The sequence below is a fragment of the Equus caballus genome, chromosome 2, assembly GCF_041296265.1.
Source record: "Equus caballus isolate H_3958 breed thoroughbred chromosome 2, TB-T2T, whole genome shotgun sequence".
Taxonomy (NCBI): domain Eukaryota; kingdom Metazoa; phylum Chordata; class Mammalia; order Perissodactyla; family Equidae; genus Equus; species Equus caballus.
The window spans coordinates 46435999-46449375 of NC_091685.1; the positions used below are offsets into that span (position 1 = coordinate 46435999).

General features: G+C 50.1%; 1 long non-coding RNA gene across 1 annotated transcript; it reads right to left on the bottom strand.

Moving 5' to 3' along the window:
- Positions 1–2649: 2649 nt before the first annotated feature.
- Positions 2650–7576, bottom strand: LOC138921300 (uncharacterized). The gene is made up of 4 exons (XR_011433782.1): positions 7477–7576; positions 7205–7321; positions 6938–6988; positions 2650–2770 (listed from the first exon to the last, which is right to left on the bottom strand). It is a non-coding gene; the product is annotated as an uncharacterized lncRNA (long non-coding RNA).
- Positions 7577–13377: the final 5801 nt, after the last annotated feature.

Genomic DNA, 13377 nt, shown 5'->3' on the forward strand with positions numbered 1-13377 from the left:
TTTTTTTTTTGAGGAAGATTAGCCCTGAGCTAACTGCTGCCGATCCTCTTCTTTTTGCTGAGGAAGACCGGCCCTGAGCTAACAACCATGCCCATCTTCCTCTACTTTATATGTGGGATGCCTACTACAGCCTGGCATGCCAAGTAGTGCCACATCTGCACCTGGATCCAAACTGGTGGACCCCGGGCCGCCGAAGTGGAATGTGCACACTTAACCACTGTGCCACTGGGCCGGCCCCCTGTTCATTTTTAAAAATCTTCTTTTCCTCTTCTTCAGATTGGATCATTTCTATAGATCTGTCTTCAAGTTCACTTCGTCTTTCCTCCATTACCTTGATCCTACCATTAAGCTCCTTCCAGTGATTTTAAAATTTTTTCAGATATATTCTTCAGTTCTAAAATTTCCATTTGGTTCTTTTCTATATTTGCTATCTGTCGGCTGAGATTCCATATCGCCTCACTCATCATGAGAGAATTTGCCTAACTAAGCGTAGTGACAATAGCTTCTTCAAGTCATTGTCTGACAATTCCAATGAGTCAGGGTCATCTCGAGGCTGGCTCTGTTGACTGTCGTTTCCCTTCAGAGCACGTCATATTCTCCTGGTTGAGTAATTTTAGATTCTATCTGGGACATTGTGAATGTTATGCTGTGGAGACTCTGAATTCTGTTATATTCTCTGAAGAGTGTTGATGGTTTCATTTTAGTGGTCAACTCACGTGGTGAACTTAACTGCAGCTCTGTGTCTCAGTGTAGACTGCCTCTGTCTGCCCCAAGCATGTGGCCTGAGGGTCAGCAAGGCTTGGGCAGAGTTTACACACAGGATTTGGGGTTGCCCCTGTCTGGCTGTCCTGCCTGGCCTTCCTCCTTCACTGTCCAGCTGCCCTGGTTCCCCTGGACTCCTTCCCTGCTCACTCCAGCCAGACAGATGGCAGAGAGACCTTTCCCTCAGATGTTTAGCCACCTGCCCCACACTGCAACTGTGCTTGTCCTCAGAGAAAAGCAGCAGAAAGGGGAACCTGCACCTTGCTGGGTGCTCCCTGCAAGTTTTCACCCCCCTCCAAAGTAGTCCTGTTTTCATCCTCTTCAGAGAGCTCAGGAGTCGTTTTTCGCATTCTGTCCCAAGTTTATCACTGTCATCTGTTGGAGGGGTTGGGGGGTCCCTCTCGTGGGAGTTCCCTCCTCCACTCTGAAGCAGAACCCCGTGGGTCCATTTGGGAAATCTCTCCAGGGCCATCTTGTAGACGGACCTCCAGAAACCTACTCACTAATGGGTAGTGGTGCCCAGTAGCAGGGAGGAGCTAGTGGAGAGGCCCTCGCATGGAGTGCCCTCCTCGGGCCACCACGGGCTCTTCAGCAGGAGGCGTTAGAGACTGAATGTCTGTGCCTCCCTGAAATGCCTGTTGAAGCCCCAACCCCCAGTGTGATGGTATTGGGAGGGGGGTCTTTGGGAGGTGATAGTTCAGAAGAGGTCCTGAGGGTGGGGTTCTCGTGATGGGATTAGCGCCCTTATAAGGAAAGGAAGAGAGGGAGCTCTCTCTCCAGCATATGCACAGGAAAAACCACAGGAGGACAGAGCGAGAATGGAGCTGTCTACAAGGCAGGAAGCAGGTCCTCACCAGAACCCAACATGCTGGCACTCTGATCTCAGACTTCCAGTCTCCAGAACTGTGAGACATAAATGTCTGTTGTTTAAGCTGCCCCGTCTATGGTGTTTTGTTACAGCAGCCAAACAGACTAAGACAAGAGGGATCCTGGAGCACAGAAAAGTCACCAGAATGGCTGGAGCCGCTGATATGGGTGAAGCAGGGACTCCTGGCAGGCGGGAGAGCCTCTGGGAGTGATGGGGAACACCTCCGTTTGAACCCAAGCATAATGCAAATAAGAATATTAAATACAACTTCAGTGGCAGTGGAGACTCAGGTTTGAAGGAGCGAATTCTTGTTCATTCATCCAACGTTTAGTACGGATCACATGGGATCATACCCAGCAAACGCTGCAGTGGGCCGTGAATAGGACCCGAGCCCCCAGCCCGCCTTTCTGAGCTCACAGCGCTGTGGGGACTCAGGCAGAAATGGCTCATCAGGGTGCAGTTGGGGAAGGACCAACGGAGCTCTATCTGAATGGAAGAAGTGCTGTCCAAGGAAATGAGCTACACCGAAGCACCTGCTCCTTTCCTTGATTTTCTTCCTCCAGACTGAATACAAGATAACATTGTGGCCAGTTCTGAACGGAGACGGGTTTTAATGTAGCATCTGAGGAAACCAAGCACGTTGTCTTCATAGATTTGGAGCTGTCAGATCACCTGCGAGAGATTTCTTTTCTTGGGAAATAAAATCCCACGGGAAGAACTGTTTAAAATTTGAAAGCTACAAAACACTTTGCAGTGCAATTCTGAGAATAGCAAAATGAATGGGCAGCCACAGGGCGCCGTCTGCAGGAGGCGCTGTGTCCCTCCTTCACTGCAGGCAGGTGCTTGTCAGGCTTAGAGAGGTGTGCTGACAGTGACTCACTTCATCGTCATGTGACACCATTAGCAGAGCAGATCAAGGAATTCTCAGGCTCCCAGTTACCTTGGAAGAAAATCAGAGTCCACGCGGGATAGACGCTGTAAGCCGTCTGAGTCCTTAGCTAGGAACCCTCAGGGTCTTGGTGACTCAAAGACTGTTTGCTGTTAAAACTGATGAGGAAGCATTTCTGTTTCTTTCCTGCCTGGGATTCCTCGCTTAAATTTTTTTCATGCTTTTGTTGATGCAAATAATCCATAATCAATCTATAAAAGAAAATTGGGGTAAGTTTATTCTGAGCCAAAATGTGAGGACCATATAGCCCAGGGCCTTCCTTCCCCAAGGAAGAAAGGGCACCAAAGAAGTGGGGTGTACGGAGTGGTTATATACCCCCAAGGAGGATGTTTCACATATGATTGAAACGTCCCTTTTACAACAGTCGCAAGACTGCTGTTGGCACAGCAATTGATGGACACAGCAGGTAGGTCTGCTGTCTCAGTGGACACAGAAGGGTGGCAGGTCTGTTCTCTGGAGCTGGGTGGTCACAGGTGAGCTGGGTGGTCACAGGTGAGTGCAGCAATCAGTTCCTAGTCTAGGGAGAGATGCTTATGCTTAAAGAAATGCCAATGCAGGGAAGTTGCACCTTTATCTTAAGGTCATTTTTTCTTGCCTTTGGGGCATAGCAAATGCTTAAAGCAGACATATGATGCATGCCCAATGGCCATGTCAGGCCCTTTTGGAAAAACAAAGTCAGGCTGAATTAGGTTTACACCAAATGGCTTCCTTATATACTCCAATATTCTATTGCTTGCCATTTCTATTTGTCACTTTACATACAGTAACTCCTGTATTTCTCAATACAACCCAGTGAGGTAGGTATTAGGGTGACTCCACTTTACAGATGAGGACAATGAGGCAGAGAGGGGTTATCTAACTTTCCCAATGTCACACAGCTAGGAAGGGGCACAGCGGGGACCCTGGCAACCTGATTTCGGGGTCCATGTTTTAAACATCCCTGTCTACATCGCCCTTCATTGAATTGGTTGACTTGCAAAAAGGGATGCACCACATTCTGTTGTGATTGGATCCAAGACAGAATGGCAAAGAAGTTAGAGCACAGCACTAGAGCCTGGCTGCTCGAGTTTAGATCCCAGCTCCGACCTGTTAGAAGCTGTGTGCCCTTGAGTAAGATACTTCATCTCTCTGGGCCAATTTGCTCATCTCTCAAATGGGGATAAAAATAATACCTATCTCACAGAGTTGTTGTGAGGATTTAATTCATAAATGTAGAGAGTTTAGAGGGGCCGGCCCAGTGGTGCAGAGGTTAAGTTTGCATGTTCTGCTTCCCGGTGGGTGGCCCGGGATTCAAACCGACAAACCCCAGGCCACACAGTTGCAGGAAGCGTAGTTTTTACCACTGGCAGCAGTCCACGTCTCTTGCACCTGTACAGCGTCCCACCAAAGGGTTGCCTGTGTCTCCCGGCGCCTCCAGGATGTAATCCATGCTGCACGGCCTATATTTTAAGTCAATTTATCCTAGACATGACCTTGAAATTTATTGAGAGTCCGTGGAGACACTTTCACATGATGAAGTAATAAGCCATTTCATTTTCACAGATTCATCCCAAAGATTGAGCAATACCATCTGGAAGACCAGAGAAGCATTAATACACTGTATTTTTCCTAACCTGTTCAAGCTTCAACAAGCTTCCTTTCGTCCTTCCTTTCCCCTGACGCGCATCTCCCTCGGGCCCGGCCCAGTGCTCCCAGCTCAGATACAATGGAAAATCAGACCTGCCGGGTCCTTTCTCTTGCAGAGCCTCCAATCTGGAGATCATCCAAAACGATGAACAAAAGGATTCGACCTTTGATAACGTAGAGTTCCAAATGTAATCGTAACCGCTTTGCGGGGGATTAAAAAGGTGTAGAAGACATTTGCACACCCATGTTCGTAACAGCATTATTCCTAATCGCCAAAAGGTGGAGGTAACCCAAGTGTCCATCAACAGATGAAGGGGTAAGCAAAATGTGGTCCATCCATACAGTGGCATATTATTCAGCCTGAAAAAGGAAGGAAATTCTGACATACGCTATAACATGGATGGAACCTTAAGGACGTTATGCTAAGTGAAATAAGCCAGCCACAAAAGGACAAAACTGGGTGATTCCACTTATACAAGGTCTGGAGAGCCATCAAACTCATAGAGTCAGAAAGTGGAATGTGGAGAAGAGCATTCCCGGCAGATGGAGCAAGTTCATCAGCTGGGGCAGAAGCGAGCTTGGCGTGTTCGAACAGCGGCAGAGGTCAGCTTCTCGGGGCCTGTGCTCCACGTGATGGGGACTGACCATCAGGAAGATGTAAGAGCTCTTAGACGCAGCCAGAATCCCCAAGGGTGAATATTACTGTACTGGTTTCCTGTGGCTTCTATAACACACCACCACAGACAGAGTTATTCTCGCTCGATTCTGGAGGCCAGAAGTCCAAGATCGAGGTGTCAGTAGGGCTGGTTCCTTCTGGGGCTGTGAGGGACAATCCATTCCAGGCTTCTCCCTCAGCCTCTGGTGGTTTGCTGACCATCCTTGGTGTTCCTTGTCTTGTAGAAGCTTCATCCCCGTGTCTGCTTCATCTTCACATGGCATTCTCCCTGTGCACGTGCCTATGTCCAAATTTCCCTTTTTGTAAGGACATCAGTCATATGGGGTTAGGCACCCACCCTCCAGTATGACCTCATCTTAAGTCAACCAATTACATATGCAACGACTCTATCTTCTAATAAGGTCACATTCACAGGGACTGGGGGTGAGGACTTCAACATGTGAATCTTGGGGAGACACAATTCAACCCATAACAACTGCCCTCTGTCAGCAACGTTAAGTGCAGGGAGCACTCCAGACCTGATCCCCTCACCTCAGAGCACCTAAAATGCGCCTGCATCCAGCAGGTGCTTGAAGAGTGTCTGGTTGAATGAATGAAGCATCCTTTCTCGCTTACAAGACTTTCTGATGAAAAATGCAGCAAAAAGCTGAGAGTATTCCAGCTTAGTTTCAAACTTTAATTCAGTAAATATTTAAGGCCAGTAAAAATGCCAGGCTTGTTGTAGGCGCTGGGGACAGTGGGGTGCAAACGAGACAAGTTCTCTGCCGCCATGGAGCTCACACTCTGGCCTCAAACACTGGTCTTCACCTGTATTTGCACTCAGCTGCACCCATGAATGCATCCTGCGTTCAAAATCTAGAAATGAGACCAAATCACCACGGGGCAGCTGCTTACCCAACATCTCTTTCTCTCTGTAAACAGAACCCTTGTCTATGCCTGGCAGGAATGAATCCAGCTAAGAAGACAGTTCCCAGCCATGCAAAAGGAGTTGCTTGGCTTTCACAGAGTTCTTTATGCAGAGAGAGGCTGCTTAGGTTCAAATTGTGGTCTTTTCACCTTCCACTTCCTCACCTTTAAAGCAATGTCCAAAGTGCGAGACTGGGAGGTGACCTTGCCAATGAAACCGTTTGGCCAAGAGAGACCCAGAAGAGAAAGAGAAGCCTGCCTCCCAGCTGATGATCCCCCAGCCCTCAGATGCCTACCTCAGAACACCTTTAATGACACAGAAACAAAACCCTAATTATCCATCCCTCTAGCGGGGTGGGAGTGGAGGTGGGAAAAAAGTCTTCTTTTCTTGTTGGCTGAAGGAAATGCATGACACAATCTCTTTCAAGAAAATTTTATAAAAAAATAAATTTGGGGCCAGCCCTGTGGCTGAGTGGTTAAGTTCACGTGCTCTGATTTGGTGGCCTGGGGTTCACCAGTTCAGATCCTGGGTGTGGACATGGCACTGCTCATCAAAGCCATACTGTGGCAGCGCCCCATATAGAAGAACTAGAAGGACACACAACTAAGATATACAACTATGTACTGGGGCTTTGGGGAGGAAAAAAAAAATGAGGAAGATTGGCAACAGATGTTTGCTCAGCGCCAAGAAAATATTCCTCACCAAGAAAATAAATAAATAAATAAATAATAAATCCACCATCCCAAAATGCTTTCATATTATTTTTGCAGCTAAATGGGAAATTACAAAACCAGCCTATTATGTATTTGAACTTTCGACACTTTAATAAGAAGCAGAGCTATTCTCCCATCCTCAAATTTTGGGAAATACTTCTCACCTTGTTGATTTCTCTTTTTGTAATGACTTTGTGATCTTCAATGTGCAATTTCTAATTATTTTGGGACATAGACCTCATAAAATTTTATCAACTTGCTTGAGGTCCAACATGTTTGAAAATCACATATATTGTCCTTCCTTTGGTTTTTACACTGGTCTTTTAAATTCAATTTGAATAGGTCCTTATATATTAAAACACAAGTAGATTTCTGATTTGGTTAACAGAAACCCAAATCAATCAATAGAGAAGCCAGCATTAAATAGAAAACTTACCTTGGAGCAGTCATTCCATCACGTAAACAAATCAAGTTTTCTGGTCTTGTCCTAAGAAAAGGGTTAGATTTTCACCAAATTTGGAGAATATGTTGGGAGTTGGCTTAATTTCAGGCTGGGTGGCACCAGAAAATGTATTTGGAAATTTGGGGAGACCTTGGAAGTCAGGCCGTCGTGGGGGCAGGGCTAACAGCGGGGATCTCCTGCTGCAGCCACATTTCTCGGGAGCCAAGGTGCTCGGCTGGTGTGAAAGAAGGGCGCCCACACCTGGGTCTGTTTGCCGGCATCCAGGTCCAGGGGCCGTCTTGAGCTTGGTGCCCCACACTGTGTCCTTGCACTCATGGAAGAGCAACCTGGGAGTGTGGGGGCCCTCTTGAATAAAACCTGAGTGGAAATTCAAATGGGAAAAAAACCTATGACCTTTTTGGTTATTTTTTAAAAATTTTAATTGCAGTGTCAGTTTTCACAAAAATGAAAATTAGTAAGTAAAAAAAGCCCTCTCGCCCATCAGGGACATCCTGTTGGGGGAGAGGCTTCACCTGGAGATGAAAGCGCAGAGAAACCGCCATAAGGTGGGAGCGGAGGGCACCTGAGACAGGTGCGTTTCCAGCGGGTCAGAGGTGGGTTTTACGCCCCGCCCCCACAGAGGCCCCGCCCCACAGAGGCCCGCCCCACCGAGGCCCGCCCCACGCCCAGAGCCACGCCCCACGCCTGGGTCCCGTCCCGGATTTCCGCCTCCGCGCTTCCGCCTCCGGGTTGCTGCGGGGTCGCCGGGGCGTTAATCCACAGCGCTGAGGCCGGCCGCAGCGTCCCAAGTGGCGTGCGCCCGGAGGAGCTGTGGGTGGGCCGGGGCCCGCGGGGGCCGGCGCTGCGGCTCCTCCCGGGCCGGGCGGGGCTGACGACGGCGGGGCGGGACCCCCTGGACGCCGTAACCCGCCCTCGGAGGCCCGGGCCCGTCAGCCCCGCGGAGGGCGCCCTCGTGGCGGGGAAGCGCCCGCGGTGGGGTCGCGCTGGGCCCCGGTCCTGAGGATCAGCGCTGCCCGCAGCTCCCGGGGTTCCCCAGCGGAGGGCCCCGCCGCCCCGCTCCCACCCTGGGGCCTGGTGACCCCAGGAAGGGCCGGAAGAGGAGGACGTCACACGACTGTGCGGCCGAGGTCGCGGGCCTGGTGGTGAAGCTGCGCCGGGCGAGCTCAGCGACTCTGGGAACGCCTCCGTGGAGGAGACCCTCTACTGCGAGGCCTGCGAGCTCCCCTGAGGGTCAGGAGGGCCCGCGTCCCGGAGCGCCTGTCCTCGGGCCGGCACTGCCAGGCTCCCCGGGCGGCTCGGCCTCCGGACCCCGGTTCTCATGTGAGTGTCACCCCGGCCTGGACGGGACCCGCCAACGCCAGCGCTTCGGGAGAGATCTGAGCGGGCCGAGGGCCTGTGGTCGCTTTAGGGCTCCCTGCCCTGCAGACGATCGCTTATCGCGTGGACAGGCCGCCTGATGGTGCCTTGGTTTTGCTAAGCTGCTAGTGGCTCGTTAACAGAGGGATGAATCCTGTGAGGTCTTGGAATCGTGTGCTCTGTCCCTGCGCGGTGTCTCTTGTGACCAGCCCTCTTAACGCTTCCTTGGGACGTCCAGGGACATCCTAGAGTGAGCGCTTCCCCACTCTTAGCGTCGATGGGATGATTCGGGGACGGGGGACACCGAGTCTTGCCAGGCTTTGTCGAGTGAGGGATCTGTCATCCTCTGTCTAGTGCCGCAGCCTCGGAGCTTGCTGCAGCTGGCCTTCCCTCCCTCCGAAATGGCCCAGGTCTGCGTCCTCAGCCTTCGCTCTTCCTCTCAGGCAGCCCCGCCAGCGCCTGCACCAGGGTGCCCTCTGCTCCCGCTGGCCACACGTGTCTGCTGCCAGCCCCTCCCAGTGCTGTCAGCTCTACCACCAGTGACGTGTCTGCCCCAGAGGACCAAATGCCATCTGCCTCCACCAGCCACCCTTCAGGAGGCTGCCCCTGCAGCTGTTGGCTGTGAGAGCCGTGGTCCAGGGGTCAGGACACCAGGTCGGGAAGGCTCTCCCACCACGGTCACCTTGACGGCAGGCTGGTGACAGGCCCCTGGGATGCTGTGGAAGTGACTGTTTTCTCCATGGAGCTGCCTTTCTACTTTTGTCAAAACCCATCTCTCTTCCTCTCCTTTGAACACTCTGCTGTTTCGCCAGTACCACTCTGTCCTGATTACTACAGCTGTTAGTAAGTTGAAAGGAAATGGGGTAGCCTGGGTCCTCCAGTTTGTTCACTTTCATTAGTGTTTTGGTTATTCTAGATCCTTTGCCTTTCCATATAAATTTTGGACTCGCCCTCTTGGTTTCTACAGCAAAAGTCCTGTTAGGATTTTGACTAAAATCACACTGCATCTGTAGATGGGTCCCGAGAGAAATGACATCTTCACAGTAGCGTCACACCCTACCTCTGCGTTTATTGAGGTCTTGGATTTCTTCCATCACGTTTTGTACTTTGTACTTTTATAAATTTCAGGTCTTGCCATGTTTTGTTAGTTTTTTTGTTTTGTTACAATAGTAAATGGTGCTTTTTAAATTTTCTATTTTCAGTTGCTCATTGCAAGCACATAGAAATACAATTGGTTTTCGTATACTGATCTTGTCTTTGTCACCTCGCTAAACTCACTTGTTAGTTCCATTGGCTTTGCCATCAGTTCTTGTGATTTTCTATGTTGACAGCCACGTTGTTTGTGAATAGAGACAGTTTCTTCCGTTTTCCTCCTTGCCTAGTTGTACTGGTGGGGACCTGTCAGGGTGTGGCATAGGCGTGATGTGAGCTTGCCTCGTGCCCAGTCTTTGGACGGAGGTGTTCTGTCTTTCCCTGTGAGTATGGTGCCAGCTCTGAGTTCTAACAGCTGGAGAAATTTCCCTCCTGTTCCTCCTCTGCTGAGTTTTTATCACGAATGGACGTGGAACTTTGTCAGATGCGTTTTCTGCGTCTGTTGAGATGATAAATGATCAGTCTTCTCCTGTCTAGCCAGCCTTGTGTTCCTGGGAAAAGCCCCCCGATCCTGCTGCCTTATCCCTTTGTAGACGTGGTTGGATCTGTTTGCTAAATGTTTAAGTACTTTTGTGTCTGCGTTCAGGAGAGATACTCGTCTGAGGTTTCTTTTCTCCTAATGTCTTTATCTGGTTTTGGTTTCAGGGTAGCACTTGCCTCATAGACTGAGTTGGGAGTGCTCCCCCTTTCCAGTTTTCTGGACGTGCTTGTGTAGAATAGGTTCTGATTCTTAAAAATGTAAAAAGCATTCTTAGCTCCTCAGGATGTGTACACACAGCCTCAGCTCTAGTTTGCCAACTCTTGTCTCTTAAGGGAGAAGCTAGGTCATTGTAACTTGCTTTTGTTGTAAGCCAAGAATTTCAGTGTTCACTCAGCTTAGGCTCCTGAGTTGCAGGCTTTTTGTTCGAGACTGTACGGGGCTGACAGTTCCTTGGGGAAAGAGGTTTTGGGAGTGCTTCAGGGGTTCTTCCGTGAGGCTGCGGCAGGTCTGTGTTGCGTGAGTGTGGAAACTGCTTGATAGCGCTTCTCCTGGAAGTGCCCGCTCACGTAGGGGCTGATGTCCTGGCCGTTGGGAGACAGGAAGGCTTACATACAAAGTGGGGCCTGTGTTTCTCAAGCTGGTGGCAGCAGCCTCCAGGACTTTGGGGTGTTCTTGAGACCTGGAAGTCCTCCACAAACATTTCGTGATTCGGCATTTACATTTTGGTGATTTAAGAAAATTGCACCATATTTGGTCATTGATAAGGGCCACATTGACTGGAGCCACTCTGCAGGTGTCCCCCCATGGCTCTACCACCTGTGAGCTGTGTGACCCTGGGCACCTTTCTCTCCCTCTGCCATGTTACAGAAAGGGAAGCTGGTACCTGTGTTTACAGTGCCCAGATCATAGTAAGTGCTCAGTCTCGATGTTAGTTCTTGGCACTGCTCCTGTCAGCTGGGGGGCCACTTTGTAGCCAGTAATGCCATGTAATTTCAGTGACCGGACTGTCACGTCCATTGACACGTTGGCATCAAGCCATAGACTTTAATCATCTTGGACTGTGTTGTAAGTGATGCCCTCAGAGCTGGGGCAGCATCTGCAGCAGTTCGAATAGAGCAGAGTGGTGAGGAATGGGAGCCTGCGAGCAGGGAGCGTGTCACATTGAAAACCTGGGTGGAGGCGGCAGTGGGGGTCCCTCTGCGGGCACTGGGTAGTTGCAGCAAAGCTTTTGCACGTCAAATAAATGTTTATTTGGATTTAGTTGGTTTTGTGACTTTATATGTAGCTTATAAATTAGTTTTGGTTTAATAGTTATATAAGAGGAATTAATACCTGGTTTTATGTTAAGTATGTTATATTTAGAATAATTTGTCAACACTGGGGATCTGAGAGAATTTTTCCTTTAATAGGCATCTATATCTTATTCAAGTTTGAGAAACACTGGTAGAAATTACATTCTATATTTATAAATTTGGAGGTGGATCTATTTTTTCCCTGCCTCGTGCCATCCTGTTAAAGCAGTGTGCCCAACTCCCTTTGTCACCAGGGAGGGGCTCTGGGTGACAGCTGCCAGGCCTAGGAGTGGTCTGTGGTCATAGAGAAGAACAAGATTGGGATTTTCTGTCTGTGACCTGCTCTCCATGCCGTGACCTCTCAGTGTCCTCACAGTTTCCGGGGAAGGGCGTGCTCTGCGAGCGGCTGCCCAGTTGGAACACAGACTGCTGAGTCCTGCTCTGGTGAAGCCGACAGGTGCGGAAAGCCTTTGGTCTGGAGTTTACGAGTAAAAGCAGCCTCTTGGCAATTTTCAAAGAATTTTTAAATAAAATCATGTGAACTACTCAGAGTACCTTTTTTAAGCAGCTAACCTGCAATCTCTAAATGAGATTCTCATTTCCAGAGGTGAGAGAGGGATATTATCAGCTTTTTTCATTTGATTATTTGTTCTAAAGAGATGGGTAGCAGTTGGGTGTCGTGCGGGAAGAATGCAGACTTTGGAAGGAATCCAGCCGGGTTCTCGGTGATGGCTCTGCCGATTGCCAATGTGTGACTTTGGGAATGTGGATAGCCTCTTGGGGCCTGTTTTGGCTTCTGTAAAATGCAGATGGTCTGGATCACATTATTGCTATGACCGGAGTTTATTGAATGGCTCCTGGTTGCCAGGAACCGTGCTGGGTGTTGAATGTTACTGGGGAATAAAACAGAATGGCTTTTGCCCTCGTGGGCTCAGGGTCTGGAGCAAGGGACAGCTGCTAAACAAGTAAACAGCCATGTGTGTGATTACAAAACTGCACAATGTTTGAAGCGTCAGCATATAAAAAAGGTAGGACTGAGATTCAAGTAAAGCATCCAGTATGCTGCCCGCTGCCCCCCTTATGCCCAGTGAACGGTCACCATTGTGGGCCTCAGAATTTACATGTGTTGAAAGGGTTCTGAGGGACGTGGCCCAGAAGAGACTCTGGCGGCGAACTTGGCCTTGGGAGCTCGGCTGGCCAGATGTGCCTCTCAGGTGAGCGGGCTTGGGGGCGGACTTGCCCTGTTCTGTTTCTTCTCTTCCAGGCGCTTTGACCCGGCTCTCCAGTTCTTACACAAGGAGGTCCGGGGGCTGTGCCCTGGGACGGGTGTGGCCGGTCACTGCTGTCAGCATCTGTGCCCAGCAGCTTCTCTGGGTCTCCAGAGGAATCCAGGCGGGGAATCCCCGAGCGGAGGCCCACTTGCCTCCCTTCTGGCCAGAGAACCCTGCTCATGCTCCCGGCCAGATGCCAGCGTTTGCTCCCCTCTGTGTCCAGGTCAGGTTTTCTGTGGCGCTGCCCTGCACGACGTGGGTGTCGCTAGTGTGCTGCTGGGAGAACCCGTCCCAGATGTGTTATTTGCCTTGGGGGGTGCGCTCTGCCCTCTGCCCAGGTGAGGGCGTGGCTCTCCTTTCAAGGCTCTCCTACCCCCACCGAGGCTGAAAATGCAGCACGGGCTGGAGACCCTGTGCAGGGTCCGGCCCGTTCCCCACCCCCTTAGTTTTAGGAGCAAGTAAAATAACATAGGACATGTATAAAAAAGATGTATAAATGGTCACATTCAAGTCAGATAACGTCACTGAATTCCTCAACTTTCTCTCAGTTAAAAGGCATCATGCAAGAAGCATTTCATATTTGGTGAACTTTGAGATTCATTATTTTAGTAAATGTTTCTCTAGCACCTCCCATGCGACAGGCCCTTTGTAGTCTCTGAGGTTGCAGAGATGAATGAGATGCAGTCCCTGTCCTGGAGGAAGTCACAGCCAGGTCCGGCACGCACAGATTAGCAGGTCATTTCTCAGCACCCTGGGAAGGTCAGGGCGGGATGGGTGGTTCCCAGGCCCTGGCCTGGCAGATGAGGCCTGGGTGAGTCTAAGGGCGGAGGAAATGGATGGGTTATTTGTTGCCAGCGATAC